The sequence below is a fragment of the Nuphar pumila genome, chromosome 16, assembly GCF_984573655.1.
Source record: "Nuphar pumila chromosome 16, dmNupPumi1.hap1.1, whole genome shotgun sequence".
Taxonomy (NCBI): Eukaryota; Viridiplantae; Streptophyta; class Magnoliopsida; order Nymphaeales; family Nymphaeaceae; genus Nuphar; species Nuphar pumila.
Genome location: NC_143264.1, coordinates 16,797,392 through 16,821,593, shown reverse-complemented (window position 1 = coordinate 16,821,593; position 24,202 = coordinate 16,797,392). Strand labels below are relative to the sequence as shown.

General features: G+C 39.1%; 1 pseudogene; it reads right to left on the bottom strand.

Moving 5' to 3' along the window:
- Window positions 1-3,000: 3,000 nt before the first annotated feature.
- Window positions 3,001-23,365, bottom strand: LOC149813030 (rho GDP-dissociation inhibitor 1-like; annotated as a pseudogene).
- Between the last annotated feature and the right edge of the window lie 837 nt (window positions 23,366-24,202).

The following is a 24,202-nucleotide window of genomic DNA, read 5'->3' as shown; positions in this document are numbered from 1 at the left end:
AAGGACTAGCCATTTACCCCCCTCAGAAGAGCCCAAGCATTCGGTGCTTCCAGACCAGACGATCTAGCTTCCTGCCATGAGATCCAACATTGCAGTATTGCAGTTATTGTGTCTAAGTTTTAGAATGTGGAAATGACTTCTCAAACCTTGATATCAATGGTAAGTAGATATCTGAACGTACCCAAGACTTTACTCAAGCCTTGGAGCCTTTTCGAAACCCCAAAAATCAAAATCACACTCCTTGTGAGCCCGACACGCTTGTTTTGCCTGTTCTGACTTTCTAAGTCTTCCTACAGCCTAACCTATGATCAGAGACTTATTATACACCTTCCTCCATGTCTCTAGACCCCATATGAAACTTGTCACCAAGCCCCCATAGCTGTTTGATCTGGTTTCACATTAAAACACGAAACCACACCACTATGCGATTACCTAATTAGGTTGTTTAACCGATTCCTTTTCCAAACCGTAAACGGTCAAAACGAAGAACCTAAGGCCTCTATCCAACAAGGTACAGGTCCTACAAACCCTCACCCACAGGTCACAGGCCCTTCATCCAACGGGTTCGATCCATTAAAAATTACAAGCATACGTTTAGAGTACCCATCCGCAGACTGACTCGGTATCCCAACCAATCCATCTTTCTAGGTGAACCCAGTTCCACCTGCCTCAAGTGGTAAAAACTTTGAGGTCCTAAAAAACATCTTCAGCTGATTTGTGTAGGTTTAGCAGTGACCGTTTGTCCAATAACAATGTATGATTTGCTTGCCCACTACTTTATATATATATATATATATATATATATATATATATATATATATATATATATATATATATATATATATAGAGAGAGAGAGAGAGAGAGAGAGAGAGAGAGAGGGAGAGAGAGAGAGTAGGGTGTAACGTCGAACTCACAAAGAGTTCGACATTACGTCGGATGTGTGCGCATCGCTGTTTGCATGTGATATGCGATGTGTGTGTTCATAAGAAATAAGGGTTTTAGTGATGGTCATGACTGCAGCTAAATCTCTTTTTCCTACTCAGACCTTTAGCTATGGTCACTGCTAAAGGTCTTTTTATCATACACTTGGCATGCTCTGGGCACGTTAGATGAAAGGAGGTTCGACATTACCCCCTTTTGTGTGTGTGTGGGTTAATATTGGCTACTAATGAAGGTACAAACTAATGAGCTAGAAATCATATGTGCAAGTTATATTGCTAACCACATAGATATGTTTAACATGATTTGTTTGCTAAGGATCAAGCCTTGGATTGTGCTCTTTTGATGTAAAAATGTGCGTTTTTGAGTTATGAAATTTTGACACATCGTGGGCCGTTGATTTTTGTATCCCTTTAAAAACCTAATTAATTGTCATAATCACATGATTCAAAACAAGTTTCATATTACACAAACCATGTAGATCACATACAAAAATTAAGAAAAAAGTGATTTCTAGTCATTAGTTCTTTAATTTTATTAGTAGCCAATGTTAACCCTATATATATATAGGGGTATCATCAGACATGTATTTTCTGACAGTTTTCCGTTACTGATTGTGCAAGATCAATGACCATAAATGCGTGATTTGGTGGCTGTCGTGACAGCAGATAAAACTCAAAATCACAGAAAAAAGCAACGAACATGTTGGGCGCGCCCGACCCTTGACCGACGATACACCCAATGCACATATTATATATATATATATATATATATATATATATATATATATATATATATATATATATATATAGAGAGAGAGAGAGAGAGAGAGAGAGAGAGTGAGTGAAATTGGTAGCTGCACAACCCTTAGGTGTGCAGTTACGCTGGAACGATGCTGGCTGTCTATCATCACGTGTGATGGTCAGCCAGCACGCAAAATTCCTGAAAAAAGCTGAAAACATTTTAAAAAAGCAATTTAGCAGTGGTCGATAACCGCCACTAATAGTCTTTTGCGTAATTTTTTCACACTTTCAGCATTTTTTTTGAGGAAAAACAGTGTGATGGACGCTTAACTGCACTCCACACGAAGTAGCGCAGCAACTTATCACTATATATATATTGGGGTTAAGCGGAGCCACCCCATGTGGGGGAAGGATTCGATCCTCGGCCTTCAGCCTGACCCAGGACCACGCTTACCACATGGGATACCACCTCGGTGGTCTCTCTCTCTCTCTCTCTCTCTCTCTCTCTCTCTCTATATATATATATATATATATATATATATATATATATATATATATATATATATATATATATATATATATATATATATAAAAGGAAAGAGTGTGTGTATTAATTAGATCTCCTGTTGAGCAGCGCATGTTGATTGCAATAACGAAGTGCCGCAAAATGATAAATTAAAAAAGAAGGCCAATAATTGCACAATCATTTTCCTAAAAGAAAGAGATTACCAATATGGATTAGAGCACTGAAACAAAATGAAGAATACTGGGAAACATAACAATAATCAGAAATGAAATAGTGCATTTGTGCATATAGAAAGCAAAGGATATGTATCGACTCAAGATAAACACACGTCCATAAACACACGTCCATAAGAACCACAAGAACAGGCCACAAATTCCCAACAAAGTTTTCTTGGTGTATGTTGACCCGTTACGATCTTGTAATACCCAAATTGAATAATTAAGTTCCGTCCATTATACCAACGGGGGCTCTGCTTGTCCGGGCGGAGCAGTTAGTGCACGTCACCATGTGTTGGGATGTTGCAAGTTCGAATCTCAATGGTATATAGTTGTATAACTGGTAGGGGTCTGCCTAACTCCAGCATTCTCTGTTGAAAAAAAAAGTTCCTGTCCATTATGCTGCTGAACTGGGGATCGATTTAATCAGAAGCTGCTGTAGAAGGCGCGGTGCCGGAGTCACTTGTGTAACTGGTTTCTGTTACAAAATGATTAAGTTTGCAAGTTGATCTGAACATCTTATATATAAGATAGTGCTAAACAAGTTAATAAGCATTCTCACAAGTTGCCTGATCATCAACTGTATGCTGGCCAGTCTTTCTTGATAGCGAACGTGTAGTTGATCTCTAGATAGCACTTGTTGTCATCATCTACAATCTGTGGCATTTTATATCACAACATTAGTATATACAGTTATTGATGAAAGGCATAGGACCATGTTGCTGCTGTCCAACCAATCTTTTATATCTTTAGATGGCGATGTGGGTGCTGCAATATATAAGCAAAATTGAATGAAACAAAGAACCAAAGAGAAGGCCAAGTAATTGCACACCTTTGATCTAGCCGAATATGTTCCTCTAGCAAACATGCCAGACGGTGTCGTCTCCTCTGCTATCTCGTGAGTGTAAGGGTCTTGCTGGGGACTAAAAGTTCCCAGCATCTCTTTTGTACTGTCCACTAAAATTTCATTTTTAACCATTAAACTTTCAAACAGGATCGAACAAACCTCATTTGTGTAAGAGCAAGCAGGAATCATACTAGAGATGTCAATGGATTGGATTTTGTCTGATATCTGATCGAATCAGATTCCGTTTAGTCAAAACCATATTCGATTATAATTGGATGCAGACATGGTTTTGATATTTTTTGCTACCAAATCCGATGGATAAACAGATTTGACTGACGGATATCTGAATCCAGTTACATATACAAAATCAGATTTAGTATGAGCTTTTCACCATCCAAATTTGAATCCGAATCGAAAATCTGTTTATCCAACATCCAATCAGTAGGATCTGGTATTGGCTATACCCAACCTGAATTTGAACTATTTACATCCCCAAATAAAACCACAATTAAGGTTCTTCATTTCATCTCCAAAAACACACGATAATTCAAACATAGGGTTACCTTTAACACCAGTTTTCCAGACAGTGTTGGTGTACTTGAGGCCAGAGACAATATTATTGCTGACCATGAATGAGAACTTGAGGCTTTAGTGGCATCCTCCTTTGAGAACAAACAAGGGGCCGCTTGAATTGGGTGGCAAAAGAATGGGAAGAACCATCTCAGGTCTACCAGGGAACAAGATTGAAAGGCTCAAAATCCTCACCTCTGGTTCCAAACTTTCTACAAGGAAGCGGAAACAGCAAAAGCATCCCAAACCACATTTAGGTACTAATCAAGATATAATATTTCTCAAATAACCATGATCTCTCACTAAAACGTAGCGGATCTAGAAACTTCGAAAGAGCCTTTTGTATGAAATGTTCAAAGGTAAAACTCAAAAACTTTTATGCCTGGAAGATCAACTATGGAAGCTATACATCTTCTTAGACAACTTATTGAGAGAAATAGAGAGAGGAACAAAGATTTGCATATGGTTTTTATTGATTTGGAGAAGGCATATGATAGAGTACCTAGGGATGTTCTTTGATGGATAATGATGAAGAAAGGTGTTTCTCTCAAGTACATTAGTATAATTAAGGATATGTATGAAGGAGTAGTAACCAATGTCTGCACTTGTGGAGGGGTGACAATCAATTTTCCTATAACGGTTGGGTTACATCAAGAAACTGCTTTAAGCCCTTTCCTATTTGCTATAGTGATGGATAAGCTTACGAGATCAATTCAAGAAAATGTGTCGTGGTGTATATTGTTTGCTGATGATATTATTTTGATTGATGAGTCGAGAGCTGAGGTTAATGCTAAGTTAGAATTATAGAGACAGACATTGGAAGCAAGAGGTTTTAAGTTGAGTAAGAATAAGACAGAATATATGGAATGTCGGTTTAGTAAGCAACAAAGTAGTGATGAGAGTGTAGTGAAGCTTGGTGAGCAAGAAATACCAGTGGATAATTGTTTCAAATATTTAGGATCTATCATTCAAAAGTATGGAGAAATTGATGAAGATGTAAATCATAGGATAAAGGTTGGGTGGATGAAATGGAAAAGTGCAACTGGAGTGTTGTGCGATCGTAGAATGTCATTGCGGTTGAAGAAAAAGTTTTATAGGATGACTATTAGGCCTGCTTTACTATATGGTACGGAATGTTGGGCTGCCAAGAGACATCATATTCAAAAAATGAGTGTAGCTGATATGCGTATGCTTAGATGGATGTGTGAAAATACAATAAAAGATAATATTCGAAACAAGAAGATACGTAAGAAGGTAGGCGTTGCACCCATTGAAAATAAGATAAGAGAGAATCGTTTACGATGGTTTGGACATATTCTGCGAAGGCCTAATGATGCTCCAGTTAGGAGGATGGAGAAATGGGAAAATATATTAGTTAAAAGAGGTTGGGGTAGGCCTAGGAAGACTTGGATGGAGATAATAGGAAAGGATATGTATGCTTTGAACCTCACCGAGGACATGGCATTTGATAGAAATGATTGGAGGAGAAGGATTCATGTGGAAGGCCCAGAATGATTTTCTTTGTTGGTTCATATCGCCGACCCCAATTGTTTTGGGATGAAGGCTTAGTTGTAGTAGTTGTTGTTGTTGTTGTAAAACTCAAAAACTCTTTTATATAGAATGTCACAATAACAAATGCTTCCCTGTAACTAGCCAACCAATGGAATTCTCTCTCTCTCTCTCTCTCTCTCTCTCTCTCTCTCTCTCTCTCTCTCTCTCTTGCAATGTTTTCTAGAACATCCTGGCATTTGTCACAATGTAAAATAGATGCACTCGAGAGACTGAGTGTAGACCACCTGAGTTGCTCTTTTCCGTTTTCAGTCTGCCATAAAACTTCAGCATGCCAGTTTATATTGGAACAATCCTGGAAGCTTTTACTTTGAAATCCACTTCCAAATCTGAATCTGATTAAAACAGTGTTCTGCTATGTAGGATTTGATGTTTACGTCTGAACCGAATCCCACCTGTTTATATATCCCAGCAAGGTGTCTTAGTTTTTTTTCTTGGGGTGCAGGATTTAGATGTTTTATTGTGTTCCTTTTGATAGCTCCTCGTAGCATATTTGTCAAAAAAGGATCATATCTTACAACATTGCACATCATAAGTCCATCTTAGCCATCCAACTGAATGCATCGCAATACTTGAGAACAAGGTATGCATGCATTTGATTGGACGGACAGGATCGAAGTATCATATGTCATAGAATACGATCTGTTTTCATTTGAGACTCCTACACAAGTACTTCCTAATATTCATACCTTATTTGAATATATTCTATGATATCTCCCTTGATGTCAACTAAGATTGAAAATTAAAAAATAAAATAAATATATCACAATACTATCATGGTATATATTTTTTTATCAGTAGATTCTTAAGGGATTTTTATCCTATGATTTTATTATTTTTATGTTTTATACATCATACATATAGAATTATTTTTGCCATTGTTTTTCAACAAATATGAAATGCAAAAAATTTCAACTTATCCACATAACGCCTTCCTCGTTATCAATAATATCTCTATCGTTTCCTCCCGTCCTTTCCAACTTATAAACATGCATACTAAAAAGTTTCATGTTTATAAAAAATGATCAAAACTTTACATTATTTTCTTGATCAGTATGTGGAAGACATGATGAACCTTGTATGGTAATATCGACATAGACAATAATGTCTACTGGTACCAGCTAGCTGTTGAAGGTAAGGCTAATATTTAGAAACCATTCCAAGTTAGTAGAGCATTTTTTTAATACTATTTGAAAAAAAAAATCATGAAAAAAATATCATTCAACTGATACATTTCACTTATGTGTGTCTTATAGGAAAAAGTTGAAACTTTTTTTATAGTCTGAAAAATTGAATTTTAATTGCAAGAAAATATGCCAATGAGAGGGGAAGTTGGGTCTTATAGGTGGTGCACTAGGATTTGTAAGGGTTTGACTGTAGACCCTGTAAACAATGTAGCTACTCAAATTAAAACTGTTCGTACATGACCCAATATGAGTCCCAACTCATTAACCCGTAAGGTTCTATATTTTCATTGTTACCCAGACCCTTAAGCTATCCTATATCACAGTGGATCTGGTTTGGTTGCAATTTTCGAAACCCCTGAAGGCTGGGTGCAAGAACCAGATCCAGTTACACTATATTGCTAGAGAACATACCCAACTCCATTAACCCATATCAGTATATATTTTCACCTATACCCAGACCCTAATTTGATCTAAAATTAAATTGGGTCAACTTAAAACTTGAGCAAGTAGACCCAGTCAAATAATGGACCTACTTGGAATCTAACCCATTTATAAAGTACTTGGATTTGTACCCAAACCAATTCACCTGTACATGTCCACACTTTCGGTGGCATTTTGTATGGCAGAGTCTCTCTCTCTCTCTCTCGAGATATATATATATATATATATATATATATATATATATATATATATATATATATATATATATATATATATATATTGGTAGCTTCTCAATTCATAGGTGTTCAATCGCATTGACTGTCCATCGTGCGTGCATGATCGATGGTTAGCATGCAAAAACATGTCTTTTTTACTTAAAAAAAAAACTTAAGCGTGCTCTCAAAGCGCCGATAAAGGCTTACGAGGCATGCACAGGATTTCTAAAATGAGATTTTAGCGGCGTTTTAAAGTGCTGCTAAAGGTCTCAGCGGAACTGGGACCTTTAAAAGATGTCTTTGCGCTTTTCATGTTTGTTCTGCATTTTTTATGTTTTTTCACAATGACCGTCCATCACACATGATGGACAGTTAGCGTCTCTCTCTCTCTCTCTCTCTCTCTCTCTATATATATATATATATATATATATATATAGTGAGTGGTAGCTGCGGATTTTCCCTGAGCGTCCATCACATGTGTGATGGTCGCTCATCATTTTTCCCCTCAAAAAATGCTTAAAATCGTAAAAAACCATGCAAAAAGGCCGTTTCTGAAATGCCGCTAACAATCTTTTTTAAAATGTCACGTGTGTCCCCTAGGGGCGTTAGCCGTGTTTCAAAAGCATCTCTAATGATAAAAAACATAAAAACACACATTTTTTTAGCATTTTAGCATTGTTTTTGCGTGTTGGCCATCCATCACAAGCTCTGAAGATGGCCAGCATGATTCCACTCTAGCTACACACCAAAGGTGGTTTTTGTTTCTTAATATATATATATATATATATAGAGAGAGAGAGAGAGAGGTGCACAATCCTTAGGTGTGCAACTATAGAGAATCTGAATTGTTTTTTGCCCCTTTAAATTACACATTTGAGCATAAAGATGCTTAATCAAAAACATGTTTTTTATTGAATAAATAATAAAAAACACATCTAATGGTTCAGATATAGTATAAATCACCTAAAACTATGATTTTTTGAGGGTCCTAATTTGACCTGACAAAAAAAGGGGCAGTATAATCCCTAATTTGTATATATATGAGTTAATATTTGTTGCAGTCGATTGTAGGTACAATTGACTTAGCAAATGGGCCAAACCCCCTTGTTTGTTTGTTTTTTCTCACATATAACACTATAGATATGGTCTACATGTTTTATTTAGTGGGAACTGGCTTTTGGATTGCTAGAATCTGATCGGTTTACAAGTGTTTCTGTCTATCCAAAAATCAATAGCCACTAAGGTACCAAATTTTTTTACTCATAAAAACATGTTATTTCGTTTAAAAAGCATGATCAATGAGTTGATTTCTATTAAATCAAGCATGTTAAACATATCTATAAGGTTGCATTTAGTCAACACAACAGGCATGATGAGATTCCAACTCGACTGTAACAAATATAAACCCTATATATATATATAGAAAAAGTGGTAGCTGCACTATCTTAGGTGTGCAGCTACAGTGGAATCATGCTGGCCGTCAATTGCATGTGTGATGGACGGTCAGCACGCTAGTGAAAACAGCACAAAAATGTGGTTTTGTGCATTTTTTAGCATTAGTGCACTTTTGAAGCGCCGCTAAAGGGCCTAGTTCCATTGGGGTTAACTGAGACCTTTAGCAACACTTTAAAGTATCGCTAATGCCCGCTAGGGGATGGGCCCACTATTTTAAAAAAAGATTTTTAGTGGCAGTTTCAAGCCCTAAAGTTTTTTGGAATGTTTTTTACGGTTTTCAGCGTTTTTTGCCAGACGCTCAGCAAAACTCCACTGGCAGTTGCACACCTATAGATTGTGCAGCTACCAATCACTATATATATATATATATCCTTTCTAATTGCAATCATAATTTTGTATTTTTAGTGCATAGCACGCACACTATGTCGCAAAATTGTCTATACTTCGGAAATATTGAGATGTTATTATGTTATTTTTAAAGGCTAACGTAGTACCAAAAAATAGGATATTTTCAAAATATCTCCTGACTTGAGAACGTCTCGTGACATTTGGAAACTATCATATATTTATCTGTAGCGATATTAACACAATAAAGAATGTTTGCTATATTTTTACATTAGTTATATTCTAATATATTGTTATACAAGGTGATTTTTTCCAAAATGCTCCCAAGTAAAACAGATTTTTCGAATCTCGAAAGAATTTCCCTCTCGAAAATTTTGCCGAGACTAAAATATCATGCCACTATGAGCATAAGCTCTTGAAAACAGGTAACAAATTTCTTTTTGAAAAAACAGAAATGAAAAAAAAATGAAAAGAAATGAAAACAACCGGTGATCGGCTCGAGCATGTTCTATCACCTAATCAGAGAGAGATAGAGCCGAAAGAAACATCAACATTACTACGGTTGGGGATCAACAAAAAGTTGAGCCCGCGAAAACGATAAAACAACAGAATCAAAACAAAGGGCCAAAAGCACGAAGGCAAAACATAAAAAATAGGAGAACACAAAGATCAGTCAGGGTCTTGAGGAAGAGAAAGCGGCTGAAGGGGGTGGATAAGAAGCGCAAAATTGCATACACATCAACCAAGATGCAATGAACGATCTTATTGAAAGCAACCAAAATTTGACGAAAGATCGCATTGTTACGAGTCATCCACACAGCTCACCAAGAAGTAAGAAGCCAAGTTCTCCATATCAACTGCCATTGCTTGCAATTGCGAACCTGCGGTGGACCCCACAAAAGGTCGAGCACAAAGGATTCTTGTCTCACGATTACTTCAGGCTGATTCTACGTACTTTTAAAGAGATCTACAAAGTTTGAGCATGCCCAAAATAGATGGAAGGTGGATTCTTCCGCCGCTTGGCAAAGGACGCACCTACTCGGATACTGAAAACCCATCTTCTTAAGAAAGTTGTTCGTATGTACTCTATCGTGTAAAATTAACCAGGCTAAGAACCGAGAGAGGAGAGTTGGCCCATTCGTCCATAAAGACGCTTAGGAAGCCAATCAACCCCAGGAGAAAGAAGAGACTGATACAGAGTTTTGGTGCACAAAACGCCGCTAGGCGTAATTGCCCATTACAAAAACTGTGCGTCAGGACCGGGACCACCATCTTGCATGAGGACAAAAGACATGGCCTTAAGTCACATGCGACGCAAGTGCGAGATATGAAACCTACAGAGACAACGGATATAATGGACCGACTCAAGAAAATCGTACTTAGCATGGAGCAGAGGAGCACACGGATTGCCTGGATGGTGAGCCATCCAGCATTGCTTCATAATGAGAGCAATACTCCTTAGTCTGGGAGCAAAGATCTCCAGACCAGCCATACACCTTGGTAACACCAACGAGTTCCATCCAACCAGGTGACGCTTAGTTCGAATGTGGCAACCAGACCAAAGAAAATCCGCCATCAAACTGAAGAACTTTTTCTCCACACCCTTTGGCATCAAAAATATGGACATAAAAATTTTTGGGATAGAAGACAAGACGTGCCTAATAAGGGTAAGTCGACCGACGATGAAAAGGTAGGAAGTCTGCCAGGAAGAAATTTTGGTCTGGACTTTTTGGATAGTGTCAGTTTAAGTGGTTGAGAGGATGCGCTTTATTTGTAAAGGGAGACCCAGATAGAAAATAGGTAAATCCGAAGTTGCGCAGCTAAAAATCTATTTTTTGGCGGCCAGCAAAGAAGATGAGACATTGAACATGGACAGGCAACATTTACTGTCATTAAAGGATAAACCCGAAAGAGAGGGAAAATTAAAGGATGAGCTTGAATCTCAGCATTTATTGCACGGAAGTGTGGCCGAAAATGATCATGTCGTCAGCATAGGTGAGAATATGATGAAGGAATTCTTGGATGCCGATGTGATCGATTATGCCTTTTCCATTGTCCTCTTGAACAACACCATGAGACCCTCGGAGATGGCGTTAAATAACAAAAGGGAGAGAGGGCAGCCTTGCCAAATACCGCACCCAAGCTTGAACTGCCTACCTCTTGCTCCGTTGAGCTTAATCAAAGAGTGAGCATTTGATACCAGCTCGCGCACCCATCGAGAGAAATGGCGACCGATACCGAAGTTGGTAAGCATGTGGAATAAGAAAGGCCAATGAACTGAGTCAAAGGCTTTATGGAAGTCAAACATGAGAGAGAAGAAAGGTTGGCCGCTGATATGCAAAGAGTGAAGAACTTCTGATGCCAAGATGAATTAGTGTCGAATCTGCCTGTGGGGGATAAAAGTGAACTAGGAGTCCGAGAAGATTTGAGCAACGACGACTTTAAGCCTATTGGCCAAAACCTTAGCAATAATGCGGTAGAGCGCACTTATAACTGAAATCGAAAGGAACCTCGAGATATCAGAGGTCGCCACGTCCTTTGGGATGAGAGAGACAATGGCTAAGTGTGTGTGCACCGGCAGCCGACAGTTGCGATGGAACTCAGCGAAGACATTGATAACGACATGCTGAATGCAAGACCAAAAGATACAGAAGAAATCCATGAGAAAGCCATCATAGCTAGGAGCTTTCCATCCTGAAAGACCATTGATAGCCGAAATGATTTCAGCGTCAGCAAACTTAGATTGCATAGCTCTGGCTTGAGATTGATCGATAGCTCATACGAGAAGAGGGTCAATAGTGTCATCGACAAAGGTCTGAGTAATATAAAGGGTCTTGAAATAGTGAGAAACCGCTAGAAAGACATTGTCAGTGGAGTAGCTAACTCCCCCAATGGAGATAGAGAAAATAGCGTTCCTCTTGTGGCAGTGCCAAGCGTAGGAGTGGAAGAAGCTAGTATTGTTGTCACCAGCCGCACACCAATACACCCTTGCCTGTTGTTTCCATCGAATTTCATCCTTGATCTGCCATGTTTGCAGAAGCAAAGAAAGCTCAGTGGATCTGGCCTTTAAGCTTTGAATAGTCGAATCAGAAAGAGAGTTCGGGAAAGACATAGAATGATGAATGGTTGACAGCTCTTGCTCCCAGACATCCATTCGCTAGAATTTACTGATATTATGATTCAGAAGTCAAGCTTTGATGTCGCGATTGAGGCAGAAAAGCTTCTCATGGCACCAGACGGTGGCCCTGACCGCAGTAGAAGGCTTGCTCCACGAACGATAGACCACAGATTCGAAGTTTGGCTCCTCCACCCACCACTTTTCAAAGATGAAAGTCCTTGCAGAGGTAAAACCTTTCCCTCAACGAGTGACAACCTGGCTACGGTCCGAGTCAAAAGGAGAAAGCAGGAAGCAAGTGATGTCGGGAAGGATCTTCAGCAAATCGGGGGAGATGAGCACTCGGTCGAGCAGCTTGTAGCATAGGCAAAACCTTCTATTCGACCACGAGAAAGACTTGCCAGTAGGAGGAACAGAGTAAAGCTGATGTTGTTCGACAAAATCATGGAAACCCCGTATAGAGGCAGTCGAAGAAATAGGAGGATTTGAGTCATTAATAGACAACAAGCAGTTAAAGTCTCCCATAAAAAGGTGCAACTCCCAAAAGAACCGATAATCCTACTCAAATCAGACCATAACGTTAGTCGAAGGGGAGGATGGATGGGGCCATAAACAATAGTGACCATCGTTGTATGGGTTCCCGCTTTCAAGGAAAGAGCAATCGAAAGAGAGAACAGACCATTGTTGACTTGGGAGATACCCATAGAAGGCTTTCCGAGAATAAGAATACCACCAGCGCAGTAGACTGCGAGCTTAAAGAAGAAGTTTGACCCTCTCCAAATTTCAGGCATTTTTCATTTTTCTTTCGCAATGTCAATGAGATCTGGATTTTTCTGGCGAATCCAGTTTGCCAGGAACAGACGCTTGTCGGGAGAATTCAGTCCTATGATATTCTAGCATAGAGCCTTCATAGTTGAAAGTCAGCAAAACTCTGAGGGGTGCGAGCTTTGCCTAAACGCCGATGAGAACCACCAGCATGGGAGGCCGAGGGGTGCGGGTTGCAACGACGCCCTCGGCGGGCATAACAGGCCCCAGCACCTGATTGATGGAACGAGCTAGGAGTCAACATATGAAGAACGACCCCAGATTGGGTTGCCATAGAAGAAGGGAGAAGGTTGGAGACCGCAGCAACAGATGCGAGCATGACGCCCGAGATATAAAGCAGTTGTTGCGAGGAAAGAGAAGCATCGAGAAGTCGAGCAGCTTCATTAACTTCGATACCCAGCGTAAAAAAGAGATGGCTTTGCCCTACTGTAGGATCAGCACCCCCAGGAGATGAGTCTCCAGAGGTAAAAGTAACCATCTCCGCAGACAAACCTTGACTGACTGCTAGATGTGAAGGGTGACGAAACACGAACTCCGCAGGAGGTAGAAGGAAAGGAGCCTGCAAGCGGATCACCATGCAGTTGATAGCGCGATAGGATAAGGCATTGAAACTCATAACGTGAACTGCCAGGCCATCAAAACGCCTACATGGGAAAATGATGAACTGTGAGTTCTCAAAAAATTGATGCTTACAAGCACCACACATGTCTCTAGAAGCCGTCGCAAAATCGTGCAAAACGGGAGCACAGGCTGAGGCATCGGCTGATACTGGCACAACGACCTTGACAGTAGAGATATTGGAAGTGTGAGCATGTGGAAACGGGATGGTGGCAGATTGTTGGTCATGAGTGTCATCATCATAGGTCAAATTCCCAAAAGCCTCGATAGCGCCAAACAAAGAGGCTCTTGGCGGCTGAAAAGATCGAGAACCGAGAAACCACCTGCGTGAGAACATGAAGGACAGTGGATTCCAAAAAAATGGGTTCCTGAGAGGAGCACCAACATCACCATGCATAGTCAAAGCACCTCTGGAAGGAGCGCCAGAAGAGCAGTCATCAGAGGTAGGATTTCCACTGTCTACGAGAGCACCTACTAAAGACGATGATGGCGACAGAGAGGAGTGGAAAACGATTGAAGCACTGAACAAGCTTGAGCGGCCACCAAAAACAGAAGATGGTGTCGTTGCTGACTGCGTGAAGGCTTTCTCGGTGAACAACATGGGCAGTGCAGACGACTGGCGGATTGAAACCCAAATAAATCCGATTTTGAAAGCTTGAAAAGATGATTTGGGCTCATGCAGTTTGCCAACCTGCACCAAGAGAGAGAGACCTCCAACAAACTCCAAATCTACGCTTCCCAAGAGTTGTTCTTTCCATCTCCTTAAGCTCTCATCATCCTAACCAATATACACCATTAAACAAAAGTAACCACGCAGAGAGAGAGAGAGAGAGACCTTGTCTTTCTCAAGCTGTTCCTTGAGAGAACACTGAGGACCTAAGTCCAGTTGATTGGTATCTTTGCCTTCTTCCTTTTCTTCATCCTCTGTCTCGCAGAATGAGGCCTCACTCGCCTGCCTCTTCGGCTTCTCACTGTGCTCACCAAGTTCTCCTTTTTCCTTCTCATGACTCTCTCTCTCTCCTCATTGAAACCCATTTCGTTCTAATGTGAGTCGTCACCTACCACCATGGACATCCTCCTTTGTCAACACCCACCAAGCTATACCAGAATGATTGTTCCCTTAAAAAACACCTGATGGAAGAAATAACATGCCATCCTGTTTTGGTTACAACCCTCTTGTTAATTAGTTTTCCCGAGAGAGAGAGAGAGAGGTTGATGAGGAGGAGCGACGTGAGAGTCACTATCCCATGTTTGAATAACCAGTATGCGCCACGTTAGCCACCTATTTTAAGAGAATGTTTTGACTCTTTCTCCTTGCCCTTTGGTAAAAGATTAATTACCTTCCCCAAACAAGAGAAAGAAAAACCTACCATATTCAAAACTTACAACCCTACATGCCAAGATTTTTTTTAGTATATATATTTTTTTAATTTATCATGATTGATTTACTAAGAATTGACACCTGGATCAAGTATTTTGGACGAAAAAAAGAAATTGATCAAAGCCTCAAAATTTTATAAAAAATATATACAGTTGATTTTTGAACCTTATAAAAATCTACTCATGCATCAAAATCAAATTATCCAAGTGTCAATTTCTAGTAAATCAATCATGCTGAACACATCTGTAAGATCAGAATTTCAAAAAAAATACTAAAAATTAATGGTCCTAAATGAAGAAACAACAGGACTTCGCTAAGCCTAACTGACAAGGGTCTAAGGTGACTTAGGGGTAAAATGGTAATTTTACTAACAAAATTGGGGTAAAATGACACCTGAACTGGAATAGACCAGGGGTTAGACTCCTACACTATACTAAAGAGTTGACATCTGTGAAAGGGGGTGTCCAGAAGTGAACCTGAAAATTTTGGGGTGTTTACAGATGCCCCTCTTTGCTACTAAGCAGGTTGAAAGTCGGGCTTAGTGTCAAAGAAAAACATGCCAAATTTTGAAGACAAAAATGCCTCAGTTAAAAATTTTGAACTAAGTATGGAAGAATTGATTTTGAAAATCCCTCATTTAATGAGGTTCAGGTTTAATCCCTTATCCTGAATGGCTTTGAAAAGAACAAAATCCTTGAAAATAAAGAACTTTTGATAACAATGGGTGAGGAAACCGTGATGGTACTTTTGGGTTTTGCCCCAAATCTGAAAGAGGTTGCAAAAGGTAAGAAAAAATGGAGTCCCTAAAGCTTTGAAAAGGGAAGTTTGTAAGGGGGGGCTCATGACTTAGACAAAATAAGCTTTTGAAATAAGCTTTTGTGAAGATTCAGGTTCAACCTTAAACCTGAGTTGGAACTGTCTACGGCAAGATAGTGAAGGAAAATAGGGAATATGTAAGATTTGAGAGTTTGAGCGCTCAAACCCAAAAGAAGGGAAGGACTTTGAAAACTCATGTTTTTAAATCCTGAAGAGGGATGATAAAAAGGCACAAGGATTCATCAAAAAGAAGTCAAACTCTCGCTTCATGTCAGGATAGCCAGAAAATTTTTCCAATATCACAAAAATTATAATTGATTAAAAAATGTTGGAAATGTGCACGTATGTGCAAAAGATATTCCCTCGTCTACCTGGAGTATTACCTCCAATCAGACTAACTCATAGAATCAAAAATCAAAAATCAAATTCAAATTGTTGCTATGGGATTTCTTCAAGGAATCTATCCATTTTCTTGGTATAAAAAGAGAGGAATCGTTCTCAATGAAAAGATATTAACAAGGAATTTTATATAAGTGAAGACGATTCTTGGCAATTTGGCAGTTTGATATACGGGGTTTATCCATCATATCCCTTTGCATTCTTTTGACACATAAAATCGAAATTTGAGCTCTTTTTGGGGTTTGGCGGGAAGTTCGGCCTATCAGCCTTCAACTTGGAGATATTTCAAATCTTCCCTAGAAGAGCACGTCACATCCTTCTTCAACTTGAAGATGATCAAAGCCTTCATTGTCTCCGAGGATTAGACTCTCATGTCGGCCTTCAACTTGGTGACAATTGAGAATTCCCCTCTTACAAACAGGTTGTGTCTTTCTTGGTTAAAAATCTATTCCTTGTAGCATAAAACAAGCATTTTGTAATGGAAGTTCATCACATCAGCCTTCAACTTGGTGATGATCTGAATCTTCTTTATCTATAAAGATCTAAAACTCTCATATCATCCTTCAACTTAGAGATACTTGAGAGATCCCTTTTGCAGGTAATTCACTATGCTTGAATGTTAGGAGAAATGGAGTGGGTTCTATACCATACAGGATATTTCCACTGCCTTATTGCCAGAAGAACTGTCTTTTAAAAATGTTTCATTGCTATAGTCAATATCAATTTATTTCTGACTTTTCAACATCATTGAATTCTCCTCTGCCGGCCATACCGAGGATCTTTCCTTTATTCCTTTTAGTTGACCAACAGAAAAAAGCTTGAATTGTTCTTCTTATCTCACAGAAGTTTCACCCTTTTAGAAAGAGAATACAAGAGGTAGTTTGAGGTGAATCCTTGTGCAATGAATAAAAGTTTTTAAAATCAGAATTCAAAAAGTTTTTAAAAAGTTTTTGAGGTGTCCAGAAGTGAACCTGAAAAATTTGGGGTGTTTACACTGCCAGACTTCTGTAGTTTAGAAGGTCAATCGTCTAGTAAGTAGTGTCATCCACTTTGTCTGCAGCAGCAACAACCAGAATTCTTTTGACTGACACAATGGTCGTCCAGTAGCTTTCGTTGTCTGGATGACTCTACCATTCATACTAATAAGGTGTAGATCTCACTGGTGTCTTCTTTTGCTTCCTTCTGATAGATAATTTGTTTAGTTTCTTTTCTTTTCTTTTCTTTTCTTTAGTTGTTTTATCTCAAGTATAGGTTTTTTTGCATTAGATGCATGCATAAATGTTAGGCTTGGGGTTTCTCACATTTTACATACTTTTGGTGGAGAAAATTCATGTTACTTAGAAAATAGGAAAATATCACCTCCAACAAGTTAGGGTCTTGATTGAGACATTGCTTGATTCATTTTGTACTCTCTCTATTTTTTATCCCCTCATCTTTTAAGTTAGAGCCTCTCATTTATTTGGGGTTTTTGAAAAATCTCTTATCCTATTATTTGGATCTTCGGATCCCCCACCATTACTCTTAAGTTTTTAGCTTGGGTATATCGGTGGTGATATCATTAGAGCCGGATACTCTATATTAGTACCTTTAAGTTGTTTGGTTGGGTATATCGATGTAGACCCAGAAGGTAACCCTGATTTGTAGAACCTGAAGAGACCTTACAGATTTCAAGGACAATTAGGGTACCCAGTGATTTTAAAAATCTATCACTATTTGTTTGGACTTGTCTGAACAATTGCTTGGGGTATAATGAATGCCCAATCAAAAACCTGAAAACTTCAAGTTCAATCCTTCACTGAGGAACCACCTCTGGATAATCCCACATACAAGATGTCAGCCCATACGATGCAAAACATCATATTCGACGAGGATTCAAAAGAGAGGATCCATACTAACAATCTTGATGAGTCTATGAATGGCCAAAAAAGGAGAAATGCCCTAATGTTTCCTGAGTTCAACTCACATCGGTACCCTCATTGATCTCGTAAAGTCTCTCATGCAAGTTACGAGATGGGTAATTCTAACACAGATGAATCTACCAAAAGGTGAATCCTAAGGACCTCGCATTTCAAAGATTGGTATGAAGAAAGACACTCTTACCAGTCTCATAAAAGTCTCTATGCAGATTACGAGACAGATAGCTCTAGTACAGGCGAGTCCACTAGGAGATGAACCCCTGGGACCTCACATTTCATAGCTCGATCCAAAGAAAGGGATATGCTAGCATAAGCCTGCCGGAACATGGAGCGAATAGATGAGAAAATGAGAGATATTCAAAAGAGGCTACAATAAGAGCAAACTCGAGCCCATAGAAAGATTAGAAGATCCCATGAGTCAAAATGTGAAGGAGCATGTGCCTATAAGAAAGATAAGAGAGACCAAGAGTCAAATTTTGATAAAGGCTACAACCAGTACAATGAGTCTCAGGTGTCTGATAGGGAAAGAAAAATTCATAGACCCTGGTTGAGTCACCTGGTTCATACCATATCCTCAGAATTGGACAAGAAAATCAAGTCTCTAGAGGACATGGTCTGAAACCTTAGTGCCAAAATGAAATACATGGATCTGGATAGAAAAAAGTACTTTGTAGAGGATTTTTTGCCTGAGGGGTATGATGATGATGATACTCCCCCCAAGTTTCTAAAGTTCTATAAGAAGGGGGATCCAAGAACTCACATGGCCTTGTTCATGGGTAGCATAACTAAATATTGATACAACGAGGCTGATCAACTAGTTCCTCAGGAGTCTAGAGGGAGAGACTCTAGAATGGTTTGCCACCCTGAACCTCCAACAGGCCAGGGAGTTCAAATAGATCATGAACCTGTTCATAGACTATTTTTACTAACTTGGAGGCCCTCCCCACCATAAGTCAGCTTTATGACCTAAAGTAGAAGAAAGAGGAAGGTGCCCACGAATTCATCAACAAATGGCAGTCCATGGCCAATCATATAAAAGAACTGATCTCAAACTCCCATGCTCTAATGAGTGTCATGAACAACTTTTCATAATCTCTGAGGAGTCTGATTAGTGTGGCTTAGGTCGAAATCTATGTTGAACTCATCAAAAGGCTACCGCCTTTAAGGTAGGCATTAAAATAGAAGTATATGATGAGTTCCTGAAGAAAAACAAAGACAACAACATATACAGGAAGTCGAACTCGTCCAATGGTCAAGTCAATGTTGTTAGAGCCTCAGGACAGACCCAAGAAAGGAAACTGAGGGCAAAAAACCACCTCAAAGAAGGCAAACTCAAATGAGAATGGATATGGGGGCAATCCCAAGTAGACCAGAGACTAGAGATTCACAAAGTTTAAGCAAGCTTGATTATATGTCCTTGATCTTCTATTGCAAGATGGCCTCATAAAGTTACCTGAAGTGTCGGATTCGCCACAAATGAATGGTAAATATCCGCCTGAATATTGTCGATATCATAGGGTGGTAATCCATAACACTGAAGAATGTGTTGTCCTCGAGCACATCATATAGGACTACATCGAGAGTGAAGAGTTATTGATTGATGAAAAACCACAAAACCAGGTTAACAATAACCTAAGCATTTTTCAAGAGCCCTTCCTAATTTATAATATAGAAGAAGAGGTCCAAGCTTGTGAAACGAAAGAGAATTGGTTTTCAGAAAAGGCTATAGAGCAAGGACCGCCCGCCAACTCAATGGCATGCATTCTTCGAGCCTTCTTGAGTAATGTCAGTACTTATCAGCCATCTGCCGGTCGCCAAGTCTACTACCAAAGAGGGGCGAGAATACAAATAAGACATGTTCTGTGGAAGAACCAAGAAATTTCAAGAGACTCATTTTAGATAAGTGTGATTCATCTAAACCTACTAGACAACAATCACATCAAGGTCCCTCTCCTAACATCCATCACAGAGAAGGATGACCTCCATGTACAGTCTCTATTATCCAAATCTAAGGAGCAGACTGACGTACCAACAATTCGGCTGAAGGAAGAAATAATCCAATCATCTATCTCAATCATGAATATGTATCATCTAGTTTGGGCCAAGTGACAGTCAAAGGCCTCTCCAAAAGGCCCAAGGCTTTTAAGAACAAAGGCAGGATGAATAACTCTCACCTCAAGAATCACACCATGTATCAACATGTGTAAAAATGTGGTAATGGATAGAGAATCGCTTTGCACATGGGCTACCAACCTTTCGAGGGATTAAGAAAAAACCAGCAGGAGATGAGAGAACCTCTCCCAGCAGTAACAAAAACAGGGACCCAAGGTCTAGGCCATAAAGGACTTGAACAAAAAATGAGCAAAAGAGAAAAACTCTCATGGGTCCTGAAGGATCACTTCAGAAAGAGGTCAACCATCATTAGCTCAGTATGGGGTTTTATCACAACAGAGGATACAAGATTAGCACTTCCTTTGCATTAACGCAGTCTGGGCTCACAAAGGACAAACAACAATTTGGTCCTTTTCCTATCTCATTCTGAAAAAAATCAGCATGCTCAAAACAAGGCGACAACAAATCAGAGCATGACCACAATAGTATGGAGGAGGAAATACCTCCTACATGTGTCATCATCCCATGACCCCAGGTAAGCTTTCAAATCTTGGATTCTGTAAAATACTTTTTTAAAAAAATAAAAATAAAAAATCCAAAAAGTAAATAATCCCAAAAAAATGAGACAATTTTGAAAATCCAAAAAATTTAAAATATTCTAAAATCTAAAAAAAAATAAGAAAAGCCAAGAAAATTCAAAACGATCTCTCTTTTTAGGATATAAGTTATCCTCTTTATTGGAGGATTATACTATTCCTATTGATAAGGTTAAGGAAGCTCTTGTCAAACTCTTATTTTGTTTTCAGATCATTCTCAATAATGTCTTTCTGTCGAAATCATGTGGGGGCATGTTAAAAGAGTCTGAACCTATTTAAAACCCAAGGATAGAGCATCGCAAAGCCATCCAAAGTCCCAATCTCTTAAGTAACAAAGAACCTCTAGCAACCAAGCATACAAATCCCAAATCAGCTTGACCTTCTTCGACAAGACCCAAATAGTCTTGAAAGCCCAATTTAGCTCTGGACACTGGCTCAACCTCATTTGGTGGGACTCATAATGGTCTTCATATCCCATTTGTCCTAGACACTGTCCTGACCTTGTTCGGCGAAACCACAAAATGGTATTCACATCTTAGTTATTGTTGAACTGGTTAGACCTCATTCGACAAGACCCAAAATAGTTATGACAATCTAGTTCACCTTGACTCCAACAATCATAGGAGGAGTATAGAGCTTCACCATGAAGTAAGGCATATCATTGAAAGATCATTAAAGGTTGAGTATCTTGTCTCAAAATAGATCCAACTCTCTTTAAAATGGTTCTTCCCCCAAGTATGTCCCTGCACCCAAGAGGCTACCACATAAAACATCCAAGTCTTAGAGAAAGATAAGAAAGTGATACAATAAAGCAAAGGTATTTTAATCCAATAATTCTAGCCCATAAGTATATAAGAATGAATTATAGGGGCACATGATTAGTATCTATGCATAAATGTAGATCCCTTGGAAACCCACCTAGGCAACCAACTCTCCAAGAAAATGGTTGAGTGTTGAATACCTTTTATGCTAATCTGCTTCATAAGTTGGCCCCATGAAGAGTCTTTTTCTTTTATCTTAGTAGGAAAATTATTGAAAAAACATGAAAAAAAATCAAAGCACAAAAAAGTAGTGCATTTAGGCTAACGCCTACTTCGAGTATATGGCAAGGTGTCAAGCTCTGATCATGAGACTGCCTTAGAGGTAGAGGTTAGGATAGAAAGGCATGTGCTAAGAGAAAGTCAATACTTACCTCTAGACATATAGCAATGTGGCAAGTGCTGGTTATATGGCCTTTGAAGACATAGGTTTGATAATTAGAGGCATCCCTCCTTTACTGAGAAGTCATGAGACCCATGGTTGCCATGTCTCAGGTCAAAGGATAACAAAAGTGAAGAATAAACTCCTTCTAAGCTAAAAACAAAGACTCTAGAAAACTTACCTAGGGACAAAAGGTGCACTTGAATGCGTTATCGTCAAGCCCTAATCGTTCAAAGTCCAAGTCTTAGTGGGGACCATAAGACCTAGCAGGAATGCTTTGAGACTTAATCTCGTATCCCTAGTCACTTAAAAAAAAACTAAGGCTAAATTAGAGAACAAAAATACCAGTGAAGTTGAGTGTCGCTATTTGATACCAGCCTGAAAAAATGAAAGTCTAAAGTATAGGAATCTTAAGTGTAGGAATCAATTTGTTAGAAAGGTTCTATTTTTTTAAGAAAGAACAAAAACTTGTGACCTTATATGATTAATCATTCATAGCTATCATAGGCTACACACTCTATTATAATTACATGAGTCTCACTGCATATCATAAAAGCTCATTACATGCATCAAAGAGTTTAGTCATAGGGATCTTGAGTCTAAGAAGTACATAGAAAGATTTGTCATCTTTTCGATGCTACATGACCGAAGTATGCCTGACTCTTCTTAGTGGGGCAGAAAGTCTCACATCTAAATTGATTATTTTAGGAAGGGTATCTCCTCCCTAAGACCTTAGGGGGGCAACTCTACCCTATCCATGAACCCACAAGAGGTGTACGACTTCTGGTGCTTGCGCCCACAAATTCTCAAAAAGAAAATCATTCACATATCAAAAACCAAAATGTGCATAAAAGGCATGAAAGGGAGCCACATTCCTCTTGTGATATCCGTGCCTAAAGCCCAACATTTTCTCTCTCTACTACAAATAAAGTAATTTCTAAAATGGCCCAACCTCATTCGGCAATACCCATAACAATTTTCATATTTCAGTTTTTTCTCCTTTTGACACTGGCACCTCTAGAATGAAAGAAGAAAACAACGATTAGCTTGCTTGCTTTCTTTTGTTGCTCGGTCGCTTTGCTCTCTAACTCTTTTGCTTGCTTTCTTTGATGTCTATACTTAAAAAAGGGAATGTGTGACTGGGGGACCACCAAATGGTCTTGGCAATCCAATTGTCCCTGCACTAGCACTGACCTCACTCGGTAAGACCATCAAATGGTCTTGTCAATCTAGTTGGCCCTGCACTGGCATAAACCTCGCTCATCAAGAATATTAAACAGTCTTGACAATCCAGTTGTCCTCGAACTGATCTGACCTCGCTCGATGAGACCCATAACGGTCTCGACAGTCCAACTCCCTCTTTTGGATGCTGGCCTGGCCTTGTTCGAGGCGATCAAGCACGGTCTCGACAACCCAGTTTTCTCTAAAAAAATACTGGTCTGACCTTGTTTGTTGTGACCAAAATGGTCTTCACAACCTTGTGGTTTTTAAACATGCCCAACCTCGTTCGAAGGGACCAATCACGGTCTCAGCAACTTAGTTTTTTTCTCTAAAAACACTGGTCTGACCTCATTCAACGAGACCTAAATGGTCCTCATAACCCAGTGAATTTTAAACTGGCCTGACCTTATTTGGCGAGATTTAGCACAATCTCATATATTTCAAAAATTAGGTGTGTCTATTTCTTTGTCATAAAATGAATCACATCGATTGATGATAAAGAGAGACATTTGTAGACACTCAATTTTTCCAAGATGCCTAAATGATAACATTGTTGAAAAGTGTTTTCTCAGGTCCTAAAGCAAAAATCCACAAACTGAGTCATTTCCTATCATAGTTTAAGAAAAATCCAAAAAGTCAAGTATAACCCTTAGAATTTTAGGAAAATCTCACGAAATTGTGAAAAATACCTAAAATATAACAAAATCCCTAATTTTTAGGGTTTATCATCATATATATTTTTTCGTTTGGTAGGTTTGTTGTCCAGTAGGTTTTGTCATCCGATATTAGAGACGACAAAGTGTCTTTGCTGTCTAGTCTTGTCCAACTCGTCATGTCCCTTTATGTCCCTAGGGATGACATTCTAGGGATGACACAACATAGTGTCATCCCATCCTTGTTTCACCCATCTAGCTTTGGGGATGACAAAAGACTTTGTCGTTTGGTCTTCG